Source organism: Balaenoptera physalus, assembly GCF_965194825.1.
Source record: "Balaenoptera physalus genome assembly, chromosome: 2".
NCBI classification, from domain to species: Eukaryota; Metazoa; Chordata; class Mammalia; order Artiodactyla; family Balaenopteridae; genus Balaenoptera; species Balaenoptera physalus.
Genome location: NC_138883.1, coordinates 3251672 through 3270718, shown reverse-complemented (window position 1 = coordinate 3270718; position 19047 = coordinate 3251672). Strand labels below are relative to the sequence as shown.

General features: G+C 42.6%; 1 protein-coding gene across 5 annotated transcripts in view; it reads left to right on the top strand.

Moving 5' to 3' along the window:
• The first annotated feature begins 31 nt into the window (after nt 1-31).
• Nucleotides 32-19047, top strand: part of TECPR2 (tectonin beta-propeller repeat containing 2) — a 108476-nt gene continuing 89460 nt past the window's right edge. For 2 of the 5 annotated variants that reach the window (XR_014260911.1, XM_082450976.1), the window contains exon 1: nt 32-173. The gene's annotated coding sequence lies outside the window, so the exon portion shown is untranslated. The remainder of the gene's footprint in view (nt 174-19047) is intronic. The other 3 variants (XM_082450973.1, XM_082450974.1, XM_082450975.1) reach the window with 3 other exon arrangements.

Genomic DNA, 19047 nt, shown 5'->3' with positions numbered 1-19047 from the left:
CCGCCCCCTCCTGAGGCTCTGCCGCTCTAGCCGCCGGCGGAGCCAGCTGCTGCTCGTCGGTGCCGGCCCCGTTGCCCAGGGAACGGGCTCCCGGCAGCCCCCGCGGTTCGGAGTTCATCCCCGCCTCCTCCGGCCCGGCGGGGCCGAAGAGTCTGGAGGGGCTGCAGCGGGAGGTGAGTCCCGCGACGCCGCCCGGCCCCGCGCCCCTCCCTCGGCCTTCTCGCCGCCGCTCACGCAGCCCCCGGGCCACCCTCCCTCGCCTCGGGGTCTCACTGCCCGTTTCGCCCCCTTTCCCGGACTCCGTCTCGCCCGCGCCGGATGGCCGAGGCCGAATGCCCTGGCACACGAAGCGCCACGCTGCCTGCCCGGCAGAAGCCGGCAGTCCGCCGAGGGAGTAGTCGTCGCCCACCCCTCCCGGGCGCCGCGGGTCTGCCGACGCCTCCCGCGGGCCCTCCGCCCCACGCGACCCGGCTCGCTCGCCCCTCCCCTTCCGCGCCTTCCCTCCCCTGTGCCGCACCCTCGCATCCCCTTTGCGCCGCCGGCCCGAGGCGCCGAGCTCCGTGGTCTTATGATTGGCGCTGCGTCCTATCCCCCGACCCTCTCAGTCCCCGTCCCTTCATCCACCCACCAGCGCCTGGCACCACGCCTTGGCATGTACCCAGTAGGTGCTCAGTAAGTGTTCGTTAAATGGACAAGTGAACGACTCGTCTCCCAGTCCTGCCTTAAGGCCTCAGAGGCAGAATAGTGAGTGCAGGTTGAAGAGTGGGGTACCCTGGAGTCAGACGCGGCTCACAGCGCTGCCGCTTCCTAGCTGTGTGCTCAGGGCAAGTGATGTCTCACTAAACTTCAGGTTCATCATCAGTAACGTAGGGATGGTAAAAGTTTCTAGCTCTGGCTTGGTGGAAGGACTAAACGGGTTAGTGCGTGTGAATTGCTCAGCACCGTGCCTGGCACGCGGTCCATTTCAGTAAAGGCTAGCCCCTGCTCTCCGTACCCGCATACCCTACTTCCTTTTCTCTTCCCTGCTCTTTGTTCTTCCTCACTCTCTCGCTGAGATTCAGGAATTTTATTCTGTTCTGTTGCTTCTGTTAACATTTGTAGGCAAAGTGGGGGGTACCAGCATGGATGCACCTTTGCCTTATCTGCTGGAGTGATCAGTTGCCCTTGGGGTTGACTTCCTCCTTGTAGCCAAGGTCTTGAGAACTTTAAGGAAAGGAGTTCTGGAAATCCCCAAACCCAGATCCCAGCATGGGCAGAATCTGGGAATAAAGCCATTGTAGCCCTTTTGGTCACCAGTGACTCCTGCAAGGAGCTGCAAGGCATTTTGTACTTTCTCTCACCCAGCTACAATGTACCTTGATAAAGCTCTGACCTTGCTTGTTTTTTTTTTTTTTTTTTTTCCCCAACATCTCGTTGGTTCATTCAGCAGATAGTTATTTGGGGCCTGTTGTATGCCAGCCATAGTACCAGCTTCTAGGAATGCTGTGGTGGACCAGACAGACCCAGTCCCTGCCCTCAGGGAACTTTCACACTTGAGAACCAGCAGGCATAGATACAGGGGATGCTCTGTTTGAGTTTTCAGGACTGGCTTGGAGACTGGTGGTGGGACAAGGAAAGTCCCCTTCGGAAGGAGTGACTAGTAAGTAGCTTTTGTTAGGTTTAAGTTATTTTGTTGTCACATTGTCTTTTTCAATAGAAGACTGGCTCCTACTGGATTTGTTTTCAGTTTTCTCTTAGAGAAATTACACTTCAAGTTTGAGGAAGGTCTCACTTCATACTAGCTTCTATGTAGTTTGAACAAAATGGCTCCTGGAACTTAATGAGGAAAAAGGGAAGGAAACAGGCGTCAGGCAGAGCAGTTGATTAAACTTAGAATAAGTGAAGAACAGATGAGGAAACAGTTACACACATAATGAAGACAAGCTTCGGAGTCAAGCAAGGAGAGATTTCTAGATACAGTGGAGCTCAAGGAGCTTGATAGAATCCAGAGGGAGTAGTTGATGGCTCTGTGAACTGCTGAGGTGGAAGTGAGCTGTTGTTCAAAGTGTGTGTCAATTTTAAGTGAACGTATTCTTTGGATCCAGACATAAGAGACCAGTGAAGTTTTGCATAATGATGGACGTAACTGAGGTAGAGTGGCTATTTATATTTTGTTCTGTCATACTTGGGGAATTCTGGCACAGTGTTTTGAGGGAGATTAATTCAACAAATATGTGTTGAGCGTTGATTGTACCACACTCCCCATTGGTCTTTTGAAGCGCTGCAAATTTGTGGATGAACAGGCTGTAGATGAAGAGTAGAAAGAAGCCATTGAGGGAGACAGAGAACAAATCATGATGGTGCTGTGTGATAACTGCCCGCAAAGCGTTCCGTGAAAGCAGAGAAAGACCAACTGAGTGTCCGAGGGAGGCTGAAGGCTTCCTGTGGAGAACTTGTTCTTACAAGATGTGTGTGGGGGATGGGGAAGGAACAAAAGGGACTTTGCAAAGACACACAGGTCGTGGTGTGTTCCGGGACTGTGGTGGCTGCAGTGTGGAGTATGTGGAGGGAAGAGTGGCCTGAGATGAAGCTGGATGCAGACCGGTTTGCTGAACTGCTCAACTTCACGCTGTCGTCAGGCTTTAGACTGAGCACTGGCTAGCCGGCGGGCTTGGGATCAGAAAAGTGACAGAACTTCATCTGGAAGATAAATGACTGCCTCCATCTCATTATGTTCAGCCATAAGATTTTAACATTTAAAAGAACAGTGGATGTTGTAGCCAGACTTCAAAAATAGACTGTATGCGAGGGAGATGCAAGAGGGAGGAGATATGGGGACATGTGTATACGTATAGCTGATTCACTTTGTTATAAAGCAGAAACTAACACACCATTGTAAAGCAATTGTATACCAATAAAGATGTTAAAAAAAAAAAGACTGTACAACAGGGAGTGACTGACTGTCACTTCCTAGAGATTTTGGAGAGAACCCTTAAACCATTAGAGTTGTCACGGTGCTCTGGCAACTTCCGATCTCTGTACTAAGTGTATGATTTGGACTATGTGTTATTAGTCCTAGCTCCAGTTTTTAAAAACTGCCCATCAGGCATTTGGGTGCTATCAGTCAGCGTGAAGGTCAGCTCCCGCCTTCCAGGTGTATGGGATTGTGGTGCTAATGGGGGAGAGAATTATCCTGCCTCAAAGAAGAGTGTTTTGATGTTTTATATTTTTAATGGAAATATTCAGGACCAGGGAAGCATTATTGATTTTAAAGATTGGATTGAGAATATTCTTTTGCAGTAAGACCTGAAGTTAACATTTTATTTATTCATTCAACAAATCTTTATTGAACATCTACTCCGTGCCAAAGATAGTATTACGTACGAGCCTTTTCATTGGTAAACGAGAGAATTTCTGTTGCTTACATTCTCATGAGAGAGATGATCATTAAACTGTTTATCAAATAAAGTAATTAAAGGTTGTGATGAGAATTATGAAGGACATAAACAGGATGATATGTTAGAAGGAAGAGGGGACTGATGGAGACTGTAAGTGAGCTGATCAGGGAAGGCCTTTCTGAAGCCTGGTGTGTGGAGAGAGATGAACGATCGTAGGGGGATCAGTTCTGAAGCCTGAGGAGGGAAGAGTGGGCCAGTGGAGCTAGAGCTTGGGGGATGAGTGGAGAGAGGTGGAGATGTGATGGGGGAGCCAGGAAGGGGTCAGATCACACGGCCTGTAGGCCACAGAAAGGTATTTGGTTATTCTCAGAGCACTGGGGAACCACTGTAGAATGTTGAATAGGGTGAGTGGTATGAGATCCAGCCATTTCTCTTTCAAAGAACTTTTTTTTTTTAAACACTTTTTTTCAGAGCAGTTTTAGGTTCACAGCAAAACTGAGGGGAAGCTACAGAGATTTCCCGTATACTCCCTGCCCCACCCGCATGCATGGCCTCCCCCTTATCAGCATCTCCCACCAGAGTGGGGCATTTGTTACAACTGATGAACCTGCACTGATACAGCATAATCACCCAGAGTCCATCGTTCACTTTAGGGTTGGTGTTGTGCGTTCTGTAGGATTCGGCAAATGTGTAGTGACATGTATCCATCTTTATAGTGTTAGTATTTTTATTGCCCTAAAAATCCTCTGTGCTCTGCCTACTTATCCCTTCCCCTCCCCCACACAAACCCTGGCAACCACTGATCGTTTTACTGTCTCCATAGCTTTGCCTTTTCCAGGTTACAGAGTTGGAATTATACAGCATGCAGCCTTTTCAGATTGCCTTCTTTCACTTAGTAATGTGCACTTCAAGTTCCTCCATGTCTTTTCGTGGTTTGATAGCCCATTTCTTTGTAGTGCTGAATAATATTCTAGTGTCTGGATGTACCAAAGTTTATTTATTCATTCACTTACTAAAGTGCTAGTTGCTTCCAGATTTTTACAATAATGAATAAAGATGTTGTAAACATCCTGGTGAAGGTTTTGTGTGGGCATAAGTTTTGAACTCCTTTAGATAAGTACCAAGGGCTGCAACTGCTGGATCATATGGTAAGATTATGTTTGGTTTTGTAAGAAACCTTCAAATTTTCTTCCTAAGCGGCTGTACCATTTTGCATCCCCACCAGCAATGAATGAGAGTTCCTGTTGCTCCACATTCTCACCAGCATTTGGTGTTGTCAGTGTTCCAGATTTTGGCCATTCTACTAGGTGTGTGGTGGTATCTCGTTTTAATTTTCATTCTCCTGATGACATATTATGTGGAGCATCTTTTCATAGACTTATTTGACATCTGTATGTCTTCTTTGGTGAGGTGTTTATTAAGATCTTTGGCCCCTATTTTAATTGGGTTGTTGAGTTTTAAAAGTTCTTTGTATATTTTGGATAACAGCCCTTTATCAGATAGGTAAGTTTTGCAGTTTTTCTCCCCATCTGTGGCTTGTCTTCTCCTTCATTTGACATTGTATTTTGCAGAGCAGAAGTTTTAAGTTTTAATGAAGTCTAGCTTATCAGTTACTTCTTTCATGGATCATGCCTTTGGTGATATTATTTAAAATGTCATCACCATACCCAAGGTCATCTGGGTTTTCTCCTATATTGCCTTCTAGAAGTTTTATAGCTTTTGTGCTGTACATTTAGGTCTGTGATCCTTTTTTTTTGGCTGCGTTTGGTCTTCGTTGCTGCGCGTGGGCTTTCTCTAGTTGCCGAGTGGGGCCTACTCTTCATTGCGGTGCTTAGACTTCTCATTGCGGTGGCTTCTCTTGTTGCGGAGGACGGGCTCTAGGCGCTCGGGCTTTAGTAGTTGTGGCTCACGGGCTTAGTTACTCCGTGACATGTGGCATCTTCCCGGACCAGGGATGGAGCCCATGTCCCCTGCATTGGCTGGTGGATTCTTAACCACTGCACCACTAGGGAAGTCCCTGTGATACATTTTGAGTTAATTTTTGTGAAAAGTCTTTGCCTATATTCACTTTTTTATATGTGGATGTCCAGTTGTTCCAGCACCATTTGTTGAAAAGGCTGTCTTTGCTCCATTGTTTTGCCTTTGCTCCTTTGTCAGAGATCAGCTGGCTGTATTTATGTGGGTCTATATCTGGGCTTTCTCTTCTGTTCTGTTGATCCATTTGTTCTTTTGCCAGTACCACACTGTCTTGATAACTGATGCTTTATAATAAGTTTTGCAGTTGGATAGTATCAGTCCTCTAACTTTGTTTTTCTCCTTCAATATTGTGTTGGCTATTTTGGGTCTTTTTTCTCTCTATACAAACTTTAGAATTATTTTGTTGGTATCCACAAAATAACTCATTGGGATTACACTGAATCTGTACATCCAGTTGGGAGGAATTGACATCTTAACAATATTGAATTTTCTTATCTGTGAACATGGGATATCTCTGTTTATTTAGTTGTTCTTTGATTTTGTTCATGTGAGTTTTATACTTTTCCTTGTATAGCTCTTTACATATTTTGTTAGATTTATACCTAAGTATTTTGTTTGGGGGGATGCAAATGTAAATGATACTGTGTTTTTTTTTTTCTTTTTTTTTTAAACATCTTTATTGAAGTATAATTGCTTTACAATGGTGTGTTAGTTTCTGCTTTATAACAAAGTGAATCAGTTATACATATACATATGTTCCCATATCTCTTCCCTCTTGCATCTCCCTCCCTCCCACCCTCCCTATCCCACCCCTCTAGGTGGTCACAAAGCACCGAGCTGATCTCCCTGTGCTATGCGGCTGCTTCCCACTAGCTATCTATTTTACATTTGGTAGTGTATATATGTCCATGACACTCTCTCACCCTGTCACATCGCACCCCTCCCACTCCCCATATCCTCAAGTCCATTCTCTAGTAGGTCTGTGTCTTTATTCCCGTCTTGCCACTAGGTTCTTCATGACCTTTTTTTTTTTTTCCTTAGATTCCATATATATATGTGTTAGCATACTGTATTTGTTTTTCTCTTTCTGACTTACTTCACTCTGTATGACAGACTCTAACTCCATCCACCTCATTACAAATACCTCCATTTCATTTCTTTTTATGGCTGAGTAATATTCCATTGTATATATGTGCCACATCTTCTTTATCCATTCATCCGATGATGGACACTTAGGTTGCTTCCATGTCCTGGCTATTGTAAATAGAGCTGCAATGAACATTTTGGTACATGACTCTTTTTGAATTATGGTTTTCTCAGGGTATATGCCCAGTAGTGGAATTGCTGGGTCATATGGTAGTTCTATTTTTAGTTTTTTTTTTTTCTATTTTTAGTTTTTTAAGGAACCTCCATACTGTTCTCCATAGTGGCTGTATCAATTTACATTCCCACCAACAGTGCAAGAGGGTTCCCTTTTCTCCACACCCTCTCCAGCATTTATTGTTTCTAGATTTTTTGATGATGGCCATTCTGACCGGTGTGAGATGATACCTCATTGTAGTTTTCATTTGCATTTCTCTAATGATTAATGATGTTGAGCATTCTTTCATGTGTCTGTTGGCCATCTGTATATCTTCTTTGGAGAAATGTCTATTTAGGTCTTCTGCCCATTTTTGGATTGGGTTGTTTGTTTTTTTGTTATTGAGCTGCATGAGCTGCTTGTAAATCTTGGAGATTAATCCTTTGTCAGTTGCTTCATTTGCAAATATTTTCTCCCATTCTGAGGGTTGTCTTTTGGTCTTGTTTATGGTTTCCTTTGCTGTGCAAAAGCTTTTAAGTTTCATTAGGTCCCATTTGTTTATTTGTGTTTTTATTTCCATTTCTCTAGGGGCTGGGTCAAAAAGGATCTTGCTGTGATTTATGTCATAGAGTGTTCTGCCTATGTTTTCCTCTAAGAGTTTGATAGTGTCTGGCCTTACACTTAGGTCTTTAATCCATTTTGAGTTTATTTTTGTGTATGATGTCAGGGAGTGTTCTAATTTCATACTTTTACATGTACCTGTCCAATTTTCCCAGCACCACTTATTGAAGAGGCTGTCTTTTCTCCATTGTATATTCTTGCCTCCTTTATCGAAGATAAGGTGACCATATGTGCGTGGGTTTATCTCTGGGCTTTCTATCCTCTTCCATTGATCTATATTTCTGTTTTTGTGCCAGTACCAAACTGTCTTGATTACTGTAGCTTTGTAATATAGTCTGAAGTCAGGGAGCCTGATTCCTCCAGCTCCATTTTTCGTTCTCAAGATTGCTTTGGCTATTCGGGGTCTTTTGTGTCTCCATACAAATTGTGAAATTTTTTGTTCTAGTTCTGTGAAAAATGCCAGTGGTAGTTTGATAGGGATTGCATTGAATCTGTAGATTGCTTTGGGTAGTAGAGTCATTTTCACAATGTTGATTCTTCCAATCCAAGAACATGGTATATCTCTCCATCTATTTGTATCATCTTTAATTTCTTTCATCAGTGTCCTATAATTTTCTGCGTACAGGTCTTTTGTCTCCTTAGGTAGGTTTATTCCTAGGTATTTTATTCTTTTTGTTGCAATGGTAAACGGGAGTGTTTTCTTAATTTCACTTTCAGATTTTTCATCATTAGTATATAGGAATGCAAGAGATTTCTGTGCATTAATTTTGTATCATGCTACTTTACCAAATTCATTGATTAGCTCTAGTAGTTTTCTGGTAGCATCTTTAGGATTCTCTATGTATAGTATCATGTCATCTGCAAACAGTGACAGCTTTACTTCTTCTTTTCCTATTTGGATTCCTTTTATTTCTTTTTCTTCTCTGATTGCTGTGGCTAACACTTCCAAAACTATGTTGAATAATAGTGGTGAGAGTGGGCAACCTTGTCTTGTTCCTGATCTTAGTGGAAATGGTTTCAGTTTTTCACCATTGAGGACAATGTTGGCTGTGGGTTTGTCATATATGGCCTTTATTATGTTGAGGAAAGTTCCCTCTATGCCTACTTTCTTCAGGGCTTTTATCATAAATGGGTGTTGAATTTTGTCGAAAGCTTTCTCTGCATCTATTGAGATGATCATATGGTTTTTTCCTTCAGTTTGTTAATATGATGTATCACGTTGATTGATTTGCGTATATTGAAGAATCCTTGCTTCCTGGAATGAACCCCACTTGATCATGGTGTATGATCCTTTTAATGTGCTGTTGGATTCTGTTTGCTAGTATTTTGTTGAGGATTTTTGCCTCTATGTTCATCAGTGATATTGGCCTGTAGTTTTCTTTCTTTGTGACATCTTTGTCTGGTTTTGGTATCAGGGTGATGGTGGCCTCGTAGAATGAGTTGGGGAGTGTTCCTCCCTCTGCAATATTTTGGAAGAGTTTGAGAAGGATAGGTGTTAGCTCTTCTCTAAATGTTTGATAGAATTCACCTGTGAAGCCATCTGGTCCTGGGCTTTTGTTTGTTGGAAGGTTTTTAATCACAGTTTCAATTTCAGTGCTTGTGATTGGTCTGTTCATATTTTCTATTTCTTCCTGGTTCAGTCTCGGTAGGTTGTGCATTTCTAAGAATCTGTCCATTTCTTCCAGGTTGTCCATTTTATTGGCATAGAGTTGCTTGTAGTAATCGCTCATGATCGTTTGTATTTCTGCAGTGTCAGTGGTTACTTCTCCTTTTTCATTTCTAATTCTATTGATTTGAGTCTTCTCCCTTTTTCTCTTGATGAGTCTGGCTAATGGTTTATCAATTTTGTTTATCTTCTCAAAGAACCAGCTTTTAGTTTCATTGATTTTTGCTATTGTTTCCTTCATTTCTTTTTCATTTATTTCTGATCTGATCTTTATGATTTCTTTCCTTCTGCTAGCTTTGGGGTTTTTTTGCTCTTCTTTCTCTAATTGCCTAGGTGCAAGGTTAGGTTGTTTATTCGAGATGTTTCCTGTTTCTTCATGTAGGCTTGTATTGCTATAAACTTCCCTCTTAGAACTGCTTTTGCTGCATCCCATAGGTTTTGGGTCGTCGTGTCTCCATTGTCATTTGTTTCTAGGTATTTTTTGATTTCCCCTTTGATTTCTTCAGTGATCACTTCGTTATTAAGTAGTGTATTGTGTAGCCTCCATGTGTTTGTATTTTTTACAGATCTTTTCCTGTAATTGATATCTAGTCTCATAGCGTTGTGGTCGGAAAAGATACTTGATACGATTTCAATTTTCTTAAATTTACCAAGGCTTGATTTGTGACCCAAGATATGATCTATCCTGGAGAATGTTCCATGAGCACTTGAGAAAAATGTGTATTCTGTTGTTTTTGGGTGGAATGTCCTATAAATATCAATTAAGTCCATCTTGTTTAATGTATCATTTAAAGCTTGTGTTTCCTTATTTATTTTCATTTTGGATGATCTGTCCATTAGTGAAAGTGGGGTGTTAAAGTCCCCTACTATGATTGTGTTACTGTCGATTTCCCCTTTTATGGCTGTTAGTATTTGCCTTATGTATTGAGGTGCTCCTATGTTGGGTGCATAAATATTTACAATTGTTATACCTTCCTCTTGGATCGATCCCTTGATCATTATATAGTGTCCTTCTTTGCCTCTTGTAATAGTCTTTATTTTAAAGTCTATTTTGTCTGATATGAGAATTCCTACTCCAGCTTTCTTTTGATTTCCATTTGCATGGAATATCTTTTTCCATCCCCTCACTTTCAGTCTGTATGTGTCTCTAGGTCTGAAGTGGGTCTCTTGTAGACAGCATATATACGGGTCTTGTTTTTGTATCCATTCAGCCAGCCTGTGTCTTTTGGTGGGAGCATTTAATCCATTTACATTTAAGGTAATTATTGATATGTATGTTCCTTTCCCATTTTCTTAAATATTTTGGGTTTGTTATTGTAGGTGTTTTCCTTCTCTTGTGTTTCTTGCCTAGAGAAGTTCCTTTAGCATTTGTTGTAAAGCTGGTTTGGTGGTGCTGAACTCTCTCAGTTTTTGCTTGTCTGTAAAGGTTTTAATTTCTCCATCAAATCTGAATGAGATCCTTGCTGGGTAGAGTAACCTTGGTTGTAGGTTTTTCTCCTTCATCACTTTAGGTATATCCTGCCACTCCCTTCTGGTTTGCAGAGTTTCTGCTGAAAGATCAGCTGTTAACCTTATGGGGATTCCCTTGTGTGTTATTTGTTGTTTTTCCCTTGCTGCTTTTAATATGTTTTCTTTATACTTAATTTTTGATAGTTTGATTAATATGTGTCTTGGCGTGTTTCTCCTTGGATTTATCCTGTATGGGACTCTCTGTGCTTCCAGGACTTGATTAACTATTTCCTTTCCCATATTAGGGAAGTTTTCAACTATAATCTCTTCAAATATTTTCTCAGTCCCTTTCTTTTTCTCTTCTTCTTCTGGGACCCCTATAATTTGAATGTTGGTGCGTTTAATGTTGTCCCAGAGGTCTCTGAGACTGTCCTCAGTTCTTTTCATTCTTTTTTCTTTATTCTGCTCTGCAGTAGTTATTTCCACTATTTTATCTTCCAGGTCACTTATCCGTTCTTCTGCCTCAGTTATTCTGCTATTGATCCAGTCTAGAGTATTTTTAATTTCATTTATTGTGTTTTTCATCATTGCTTGGTTCCTCTTTAGTTCTTCTACGTCCTTGTTAAATGTTTCTTGCATTTTGTCTATTCTATTTCCAAGATTTTGGATCATCTTTACTATCATTATTCTGAATTCTTTTTCAGGTAGACTGCCTATTTCCTCTTCATTTGTTAGATCTGGTGTGTTTTGACCCTGCTCCTTCACCTGCTGTGTGTTTTTTTGTCTTCTCATTTTGCTTATCTTACTGTGTTTGGGGTCTCCTTTTCACAGGCTGCAGGTTCGTAGTTCCCGTTGTTTTTGGTATCTGTTCCCAGTGGCTAAGGTTCGTTCAGTGGGTTGTGTAGGCTTCCTGGTGGAGGGAACTAGTGCCTGTGTTCTGGTGGATGAGGTTGGATCTTGTCTTTCTGGTGGGCACGTCCACGTCTGGTGGTGTGTTTTGGGGTGTCTGTGGCCTTATTATGATTTTAGGCAGCCTCTCTGCTGATGGATGGGGCTGTGTTCCTGTCTTGCTAGTTGTTTGGCATAGGGTGTCCAGCACTGTAGCTTGCTGGTCGTTGAGTGAAGCTGGGTCTTGATGTTGAGATGGAGATCTCTGAGAGATTTTCGCCATTTGGTATTACGTGGAGCTGGGAGGTCTCCTGTGGACCAGTGTCCTGAATTTGGCTCTCCCGCCTCAGAGGCACAGCCCTGATGCCTGGCTGGAGCACCAAGAGCCTTTCATCCACATGGCTCAGAATAAAAGGGAGAAAAAAATAGAAAGAAAGAAAGAAAGAGGATAAAATAAAATAAAATAAAGCTATTATAATAAAAAATAAGAAAAAAATTATTAAGAAAAACTTTATTAAGGAAAAAATTTTTTTTAATTTTTAAAAATAGATTTATTAATTTTTTATAAGAAAAAAATTATTAAGAAAAAATTTATTAAGAAAAAAATTTTAATTTTTTAAAATAAAAAATATGAAAAAACTTATTAAAAAATTTTTTTAATTTCTAAAAATAGAAAATAAGGAAAAAATTATTAAGAAAACATTTATTAGGAAAAAATTTTTTAACTAAAAAAACAAAACAAAAAACAAAAAAAACCAAAAAAAAACGGACGGACCTAACCCTAGGATTAATGGTGAAAGCAAAGCTATACAGACAAAATCTCACCCAGAAGCATACACATATACACTCACAAAAAAAGGAAAAGGGGAAAAATTAATATATCCTGCTCCCAAAATCCACCTCCTCAATTTGGGATGATTCGTTGTCTATTCAGGTATTCAACAGATGCAGGCACATCAAGTTGTTTGTGGAGCTTTAATCCGCTGCTTCTGAGGCTGCTGGGAGAGATTTCCCTTTCCCTTCTTTGTTCGTACAGCTCCCAGGGTTCAGCTTTGGATTTGGCCCCGCCTCTGCGTGTAGGTCGCCTGAGGGCGTCTGTTCCCCCGCCCAGACAGAACGAGGTTAAAGGAGCAGCTGCTTCGGGGGCTCTGGCTCACTCAGGACAGTGGGAGGGAGGGGTACGGAGTGCCGTGCGTTCTCCCGGGGAAGTTGTTCCCAGATCACGGGAGCCTGGCAGTGGCGGGCTGCACCGGCTCCCGGGAGGGGCGGTGTGGAGAGTGACCTGTGCTCGCACACAGGCTTCTTGGTGGCGGCTGCAGCAGCCTTAGCATCTCCTGCCCGTCTCTGGGGTCCGCGCTGATAGCCGCGGCTCGCGCCTGTCTCTGGGGGCCGCGCTGATAGCCGCGGCTCACGCCCGTCTCTGGAGCTCGTTTAGGCGGTGCTCTGAATCCCCTCTCCTTGCGCGCCGCGAAACAAAGAGGCAAGAAAAAGTCTCTTGCCTCTTCGGCAGCTGCAGACTTTTTCCCGGACTCCCTCCCGGCTAGCACCAAAGCCCGAGCCTCAGCTCCCAGCCCCCGCCCGCCCCGGCAGCTGAGCAGTCAAGCCTCTCGGGCTGGTGAGTGCTGCTCGGCACCGATCCTCCGTGCGGGAATCTCTCTGCTTTGCCCTCCGCACCCCTGTGGCTGCGCTCTCCTCCGTGGCTCTGAAGCTCCCCCCCTCTGCCACCCGCAGACTCCGCCCGCGAAGGGGCTCCTAGTGTGTGGAAACCTTTCCTCCTTCACAGCTCCCTCCCACTGGTGCAGGTCCGGTCCCTATTCTTTTGTCTCTGTTGTTTCTTTTTTCTTTTGCCCTACCCAAGTACGTGGGGATTTTCTTGCCTTTTGGGAGGTCTGACGTCTTCTGCCAGCGTTCAGTGGGTGTTCTGTAGGAGCAGTTCCACGTGTAGATGTATTTCTACTGTATCTGTGGGAAGGAAGGTGATCTCCGCGTCTTACTCTTCCGCCATCTTGCCCAGACCGATACTGTGTTTTTAATTTAAAATTCCACTTGTTCATAGCTGGTATATAGGAAAGTGATTGACTTTTGTATATTAATCTTGTATCCTGAAACCTTGCTATAATTGCCTATTAGTTTCAGAAGTTTTTTTATTGATTCTTTCAGATTTTCTACATAGATGAACATGTCATCCACAAACATAGTTTTATTTCTTCCTTCCCAATCTGTATACCTTTTATTTCCTTGTCTTATTGCATTAACTGGAACTTCCAGTGTTGAAAAGGAGTGGTGAGAGGGGGACATCCTTGCTTTGTACCTGATCTTAGTTGGGGAAGCTTTTTTTTTTTCATTTTTTTATTTACTTACTTATTTTTTATTTTTGGCTGCATTGGGTCTTCATTGCTGCGTGTGGGCTTTCTCTAGTTGTGTTGAGCGGGGGCTACTCTTTGTTTTGGTGCGCGGGCTTCTCATTGCGGTGCCTTCTCGTTGTGGAGCACGGGCTCTAGGCACATGGGCTTCAGTAGTTGTGGCATATGGGCTCTAGAGCGCAGGCTCAGCAGTTTTGGCGCACGGGCTTAGTTGCTCCGCGGCATGTGGGATCTTCCCGGACCAGGGATCGAACCCGTGTCCCCTGCATTGGAGGTGGATTCTTAACCACTGTGCCACCAGGGAAGCCCAGTTGGAGAAGCTCTGAGTTTCTCAACATTAAGTATGATGTTAGTTGTTGGGTTTTTTTTGTAGATATTCCTTATCAGGTTGAGGAAGTTCCCCTCTGTTTCTGGTTTACTGAAGTTTTTGTCATGAATGCATGTTGGAGAGCTGATTCTGCTTTTTTTTGTTTTGTTTTGTTTTTTGGGTTTTTTTTTGTTTGTTTTTTTGGGGTAATAGCTTCATTGAGATTTCACATACCATATATATTAACCATTCAAGGTGTACAATTCAGTGTTTTTTAGTATATTCACAGAGTTATGCAACAATCAGTTTTAGGACATACCACCCTAAAAAGAAACACCATACTCTTTAGCAGTCATCCCCACCCCCACTCTCTTCTCTCGGCTTCAGGCAATCATTGCTGTACTTTCTGTCTATAGATTTGCTTATTCTGGCCATTTGCTGTTTCATATAAATGGAATCATGCAAATGTGTGGTCTTTCACGTCTGGTTTCTTTCACTTAGCATAATGTTTTCAAGGTTCATCATATTGTAGCATATATCAGTACTTCATTCCTTTTTATTGCTGAATAATAGTCAGTTGCATGGATATACCATGTTTTGTTTATCCATTCATCAGTCGATGGACAGTTGGGTTGTTTTACTTTTTGGCTTTTATGAATAGTAATATGAAATTCTGTGTACAAGTTTTTGTGTAGACATATGTTTTCATTTCTCTTAGGTATATAACTAGGAGTAGAATTACTGGGTCATATGGTAACTGTATGTTTAACCTTTTGAGGAACTGCCAGTGACTGCCGCATTTTATTTTCTACCAACAATGTATGAGGGTTCCAGTTTCTCTACATCCTTGTTAACACTTATCTGTCTTTTTGAGTATAGCCATCCTAGTGAGTGTGAAGTGATATCTCGTGGTTTTGTTTTGCATTTTCCCTGATGATTAATGATATTGAGCATCTTTTCATGTGCTTATTGGCTATTTGTATGTCTTCCGGGGAGAAATGTCTATTCAGATCTGTTGCCCACTTAAAAATTACCTTTTAATTATTAAGTTTTAAGCGTTTCTCATATATTCTGGATACGAGTCCTTTGTCAGATGTATGATTAACAAGTATTTTCTCTCATTCTGTGGGTTGTCTTTTTACTTTTCTTGATGGTGTCCTTCGGAGTACAAAAGTTTTTAGTTTTGTTGAAGTCAGAGAGCTTATTCTGACTGCTCTGTATGAATCTGGATTCCAGGGACAGGTGTGGAAGCAGGAGAGCAGTTGTTACAAGAACAATGCAGTGGTCCAAGTGAGAGGTGTACTGGCTTTATCTCAGGCATGGGCACAGAGTTGGTGAGAAGGGGCCAGCTGTGAGGTAGGTTAGAACATAGAGCTGATGGAACAAGGTGAGGGATTACTGTAGGGGTGAGGGAGAGGGAGAAATCATGGATGAATGCTAGGGTTTCAGCTTAAATAATTTTTTTTTCTTTTTTTAGAGGGAAGGATTTTTAAATTAATTAAGTTATTTATTTTTGGCTGTGTTGGGTCTTCGTTTCGTGCGAGGGCTTTCTCTAGTTGCGGCAAGCGGGGGCCACTCTTCATCGCGGTGCGCGGGCCTTTCACTATCGCGGCCTCTCTTGTTGCGGGACACAGGCTCCAGACGCGCAGGCTCAGTAGTTGTGGCTCACGGGCCTAGTTGCTCCGCGGCATGTGGGATCTTCCCAGACCAGGGCTCGAACCCGTGTTCCCTGCATTGACAGGCAGATTCTCAACCACTGCGCCACCAGGGAAGCCCTCAGCTTAAATAATTTTGATCCAAAATTTGATTGTGCTGTCTGTTACCTGCTACAGAATTATGATAGTTTTTAATGGAGTTTGGCCAGCGAGTCCTGCGCTCCCTTCTTACACATTTGAAGTTGCTTTTGATTGTATGATCACTGATTGTGCCAAGGAGATGGTTCCAGAGACTCTGACCTTCCATATTATCCTCTAATACTGCCTAAGCCACCTCAAATAAACATATTTTCTAAGTGAGACTAGTGTGCCTGCTTTACAAGTGCAGTTTCGAGGCAAGTCCTCTGCCCCCTTCTAACCAGACTGCAACCTCAAAGCCCCTTCTGTGTAGAGATTATGGAACTCTCAGTGAATAGTATCAGTTCAAGGGAATGAGTTTTTGAAATCTAAATGTCATACTTTGACAGAGCTACTTTGAGGAAAAAGACTTTTAAAGGAGGAATTAATATCAGCTGACATTTGTGAAGTGCTTAGTACCTCTGCTTGCTTCCTAGGAGATCTCATCAGCTAAAGTGGAAATTAAAACACTTTGAGAAAATCTTGGTTTATGAATATAGCATGTTCTCTTGGTTTATGAATATAGCGTGTTCTCTGCAGTTTTTTTATATGGTCACTAAAAATCTTATTCTAGGGAAGTATTTAATGACATGGCAAATGCTCATGATTTATTAAGTGAAAAACTGTGTGTGTTTACACACATGTAGCTATACCCTATCTATATATGTAACATGTCTCTATGATGGGATTATGAGTGGCATTTATTTCATTCTTTGTACTTTTCTATATTGCTACATTTTTGATAGTGAACATTTATAACTTTTATAAAAATGAAATTTTATTTTTAAAAACATCACGTAAATCATGGCGCATCAGGGTTTGTGTGCACACACCCATCAAGGAAATACATCTTTTCCTGCTCCTGTGACGCCCTTCTGCTTGAAGCTGGAGAGGAACTGTTGAAATGAGAACGTTTCTCGCCTGTAAGGTGGAGATAACAGTGGTGCCAACCTCCTGAGGTTTTTTGTGAGGATTTAATGAGTTCGTGCGCTAAAACAGTTTCCGTTAAGTAGTAGTGTTCATTCACTGTTACCATCGTTGCTATTTTCATTGTTAGTTTGGCGGTAGTGTCCTCCTTGCAGTGATCTACGTGCTTTCCCGAGGTGTCTGACTGCGGCTCTTCTCGCTTGTGTTTGCCTGACAGCCGTTTCATTTTCATTTGATTTCGGGGTCATGTGGGTTTTGCCCACCTCTCTGGAGTACTTGTACAAACCAAAGATTGGGGAGCACGGATATCTTTTAGCCAAGGCAGTCTTGACCTTACAAAGTTGTAAATTTATGAAGTATGCTGCTGTATGGACAGGATCAACGTTCACCGTCAAAATTCCACTTAAAATTATATGACCCTGGGCAAATTTCTGAACCTCCCAGAGCTTCAACTTCTGCTAAAAGAGGGTATATTAATGTTCTTAACCATCGCAGAGGGACTTATTACTGTTTGCTTACCTTTAGGAAAGGTGCTTGTAAGTTACCCTGCCTGCTTCACTGTATGTATTGTCTATTGTGGCTGTCAAATGAAATAGGAGTCTGAAAATGATCTAGAGGATTTTTATTCCAGCATTGAACTGGGGCCATATTGGAGAAAAGATGATATTTTGTTTCTTTTCCATTCTTGAGCTCACTCCTTCCTTGCAGATTTTCCTTTTTTATAACTCATTCATTTATTCAATAAATACTTAGTGTGGGACTTCCCTGGTGGCGCAGTGGTTGAGAGTCCGCCTGCCAATGTAGGGGACACGGGTTCGAGCCCTGGTCCGGGAGGATCCCACATGCTGCGGAGCAACTAGGCCCATGCGCCACAACTGCTGAGCCTGCGCTCTAGAACCTGCGAGGCACAACTACTGAGCCCGCATATTGCACCTACTGAAGCCCGCGCACCTGGAGCCCGTGCTCCACAACAAAAGAAGCCACCTCAGTGAGAAGCCCGCGCACCGCAACGAAGAGTAGCCCCCGCTCGCTGCAGTTAGAGAAAGCCCGCGCACAGCAACGAAGTCCCAATGTAGCCGAAAATACATAAATAAATAAAATAAATAAATTTATAAAAAAATAAATTAATTAATACTTAGTGCCTCCGATGTGCCTGACCCTTTTCTAGGTTCCAGGGGCTAGAGGGGTAAGTGAGGTGAATGTGGCCTCTGCTCTTGGGCTTACAGACCAGTGGTGGAGGGGCCAGGCAGCGATGGCCATCAGCAGCAGAGGAAGAGGATGTGTGGAGAAGGAGAAGCAGGGGGTGGGGATGTGATAGAGAGTCCTTTGGAAAGGGCTGAGGCCTTGAAGGGCAAAGGCCTAGATTCAGGTCTTGCCCGTGTGGTCTTGAGCAAGTCTTGTGACCCTCTGGCTCTCAGTAGCTTATGTAAAAGCTTTTTTTAAAAAAATTAGAGTATAATTGCTTTACAACGTTGTGTTGGTTTCTGCTGTACAATGAAGTGAATCAGCTATATGCATACATATATCCCCTCCCTCTTGGACCTCCCTCCCACCCCCTCCCAACCCACCCATCTAGGTCATCACAGAGCACCGAGCTGAGCTTCCTGTGCTTTATAGCAAGTTCCCGCAAGCTATCTATTTTACGCATGTTAGTGTATTTATGTCAATTCTAATCTCCCATTTTGTCCCACCCACCCCTTCCCCTCCTGTGTCCACATGTCCATTCTCTATGTCTGCGTCTCTATTCCTGCCCTGCACATAGGTTCATCTGTACCATTTTTCTAGATTCCACATATATGCGTTAATATACAATATTTGTTTTTCTCTTTCTGGCTTGCTTCACTCTGTATAACAGACTCTAGGTCCATCCACATCTCTACAAATGACCCTACTTCATTCCTTTTTATGGCTGAGTGATATTCCATTGTATATATGTACCACATCTTCTTTATTCATTCATCTGTCTTTGGACATTTAGGTTGTTTCCATGTCCTGGCTATTGTAAACAGTGCTGCAATGAACCAGTTGGGGTACATGTGTCCTTTTGAGTTATGGTTTTCTCAGGGTATATGCTCAGTAGTGGGATTGCTGGGTCATATGTAGTTCTATTTCTAGTTTTTTAGGGAATCTCCATACTGTTCTCCATAGTGGCTGTATCAATTTACATTCCCGCCAACAGTGCAAGATGGTTCCCTTTGCTCCACACCCTCTCCAGCATTTATTGTTTGTAGACTTTTTAAAAATACATTTATTTATTTTATTTATTTATTTTTGGCTGAGTTGGGTCTTTGCTGCTGCATGTGGGCTCTCTCTGGTTGCGGCGAGCTGGGCTGCTCTTTG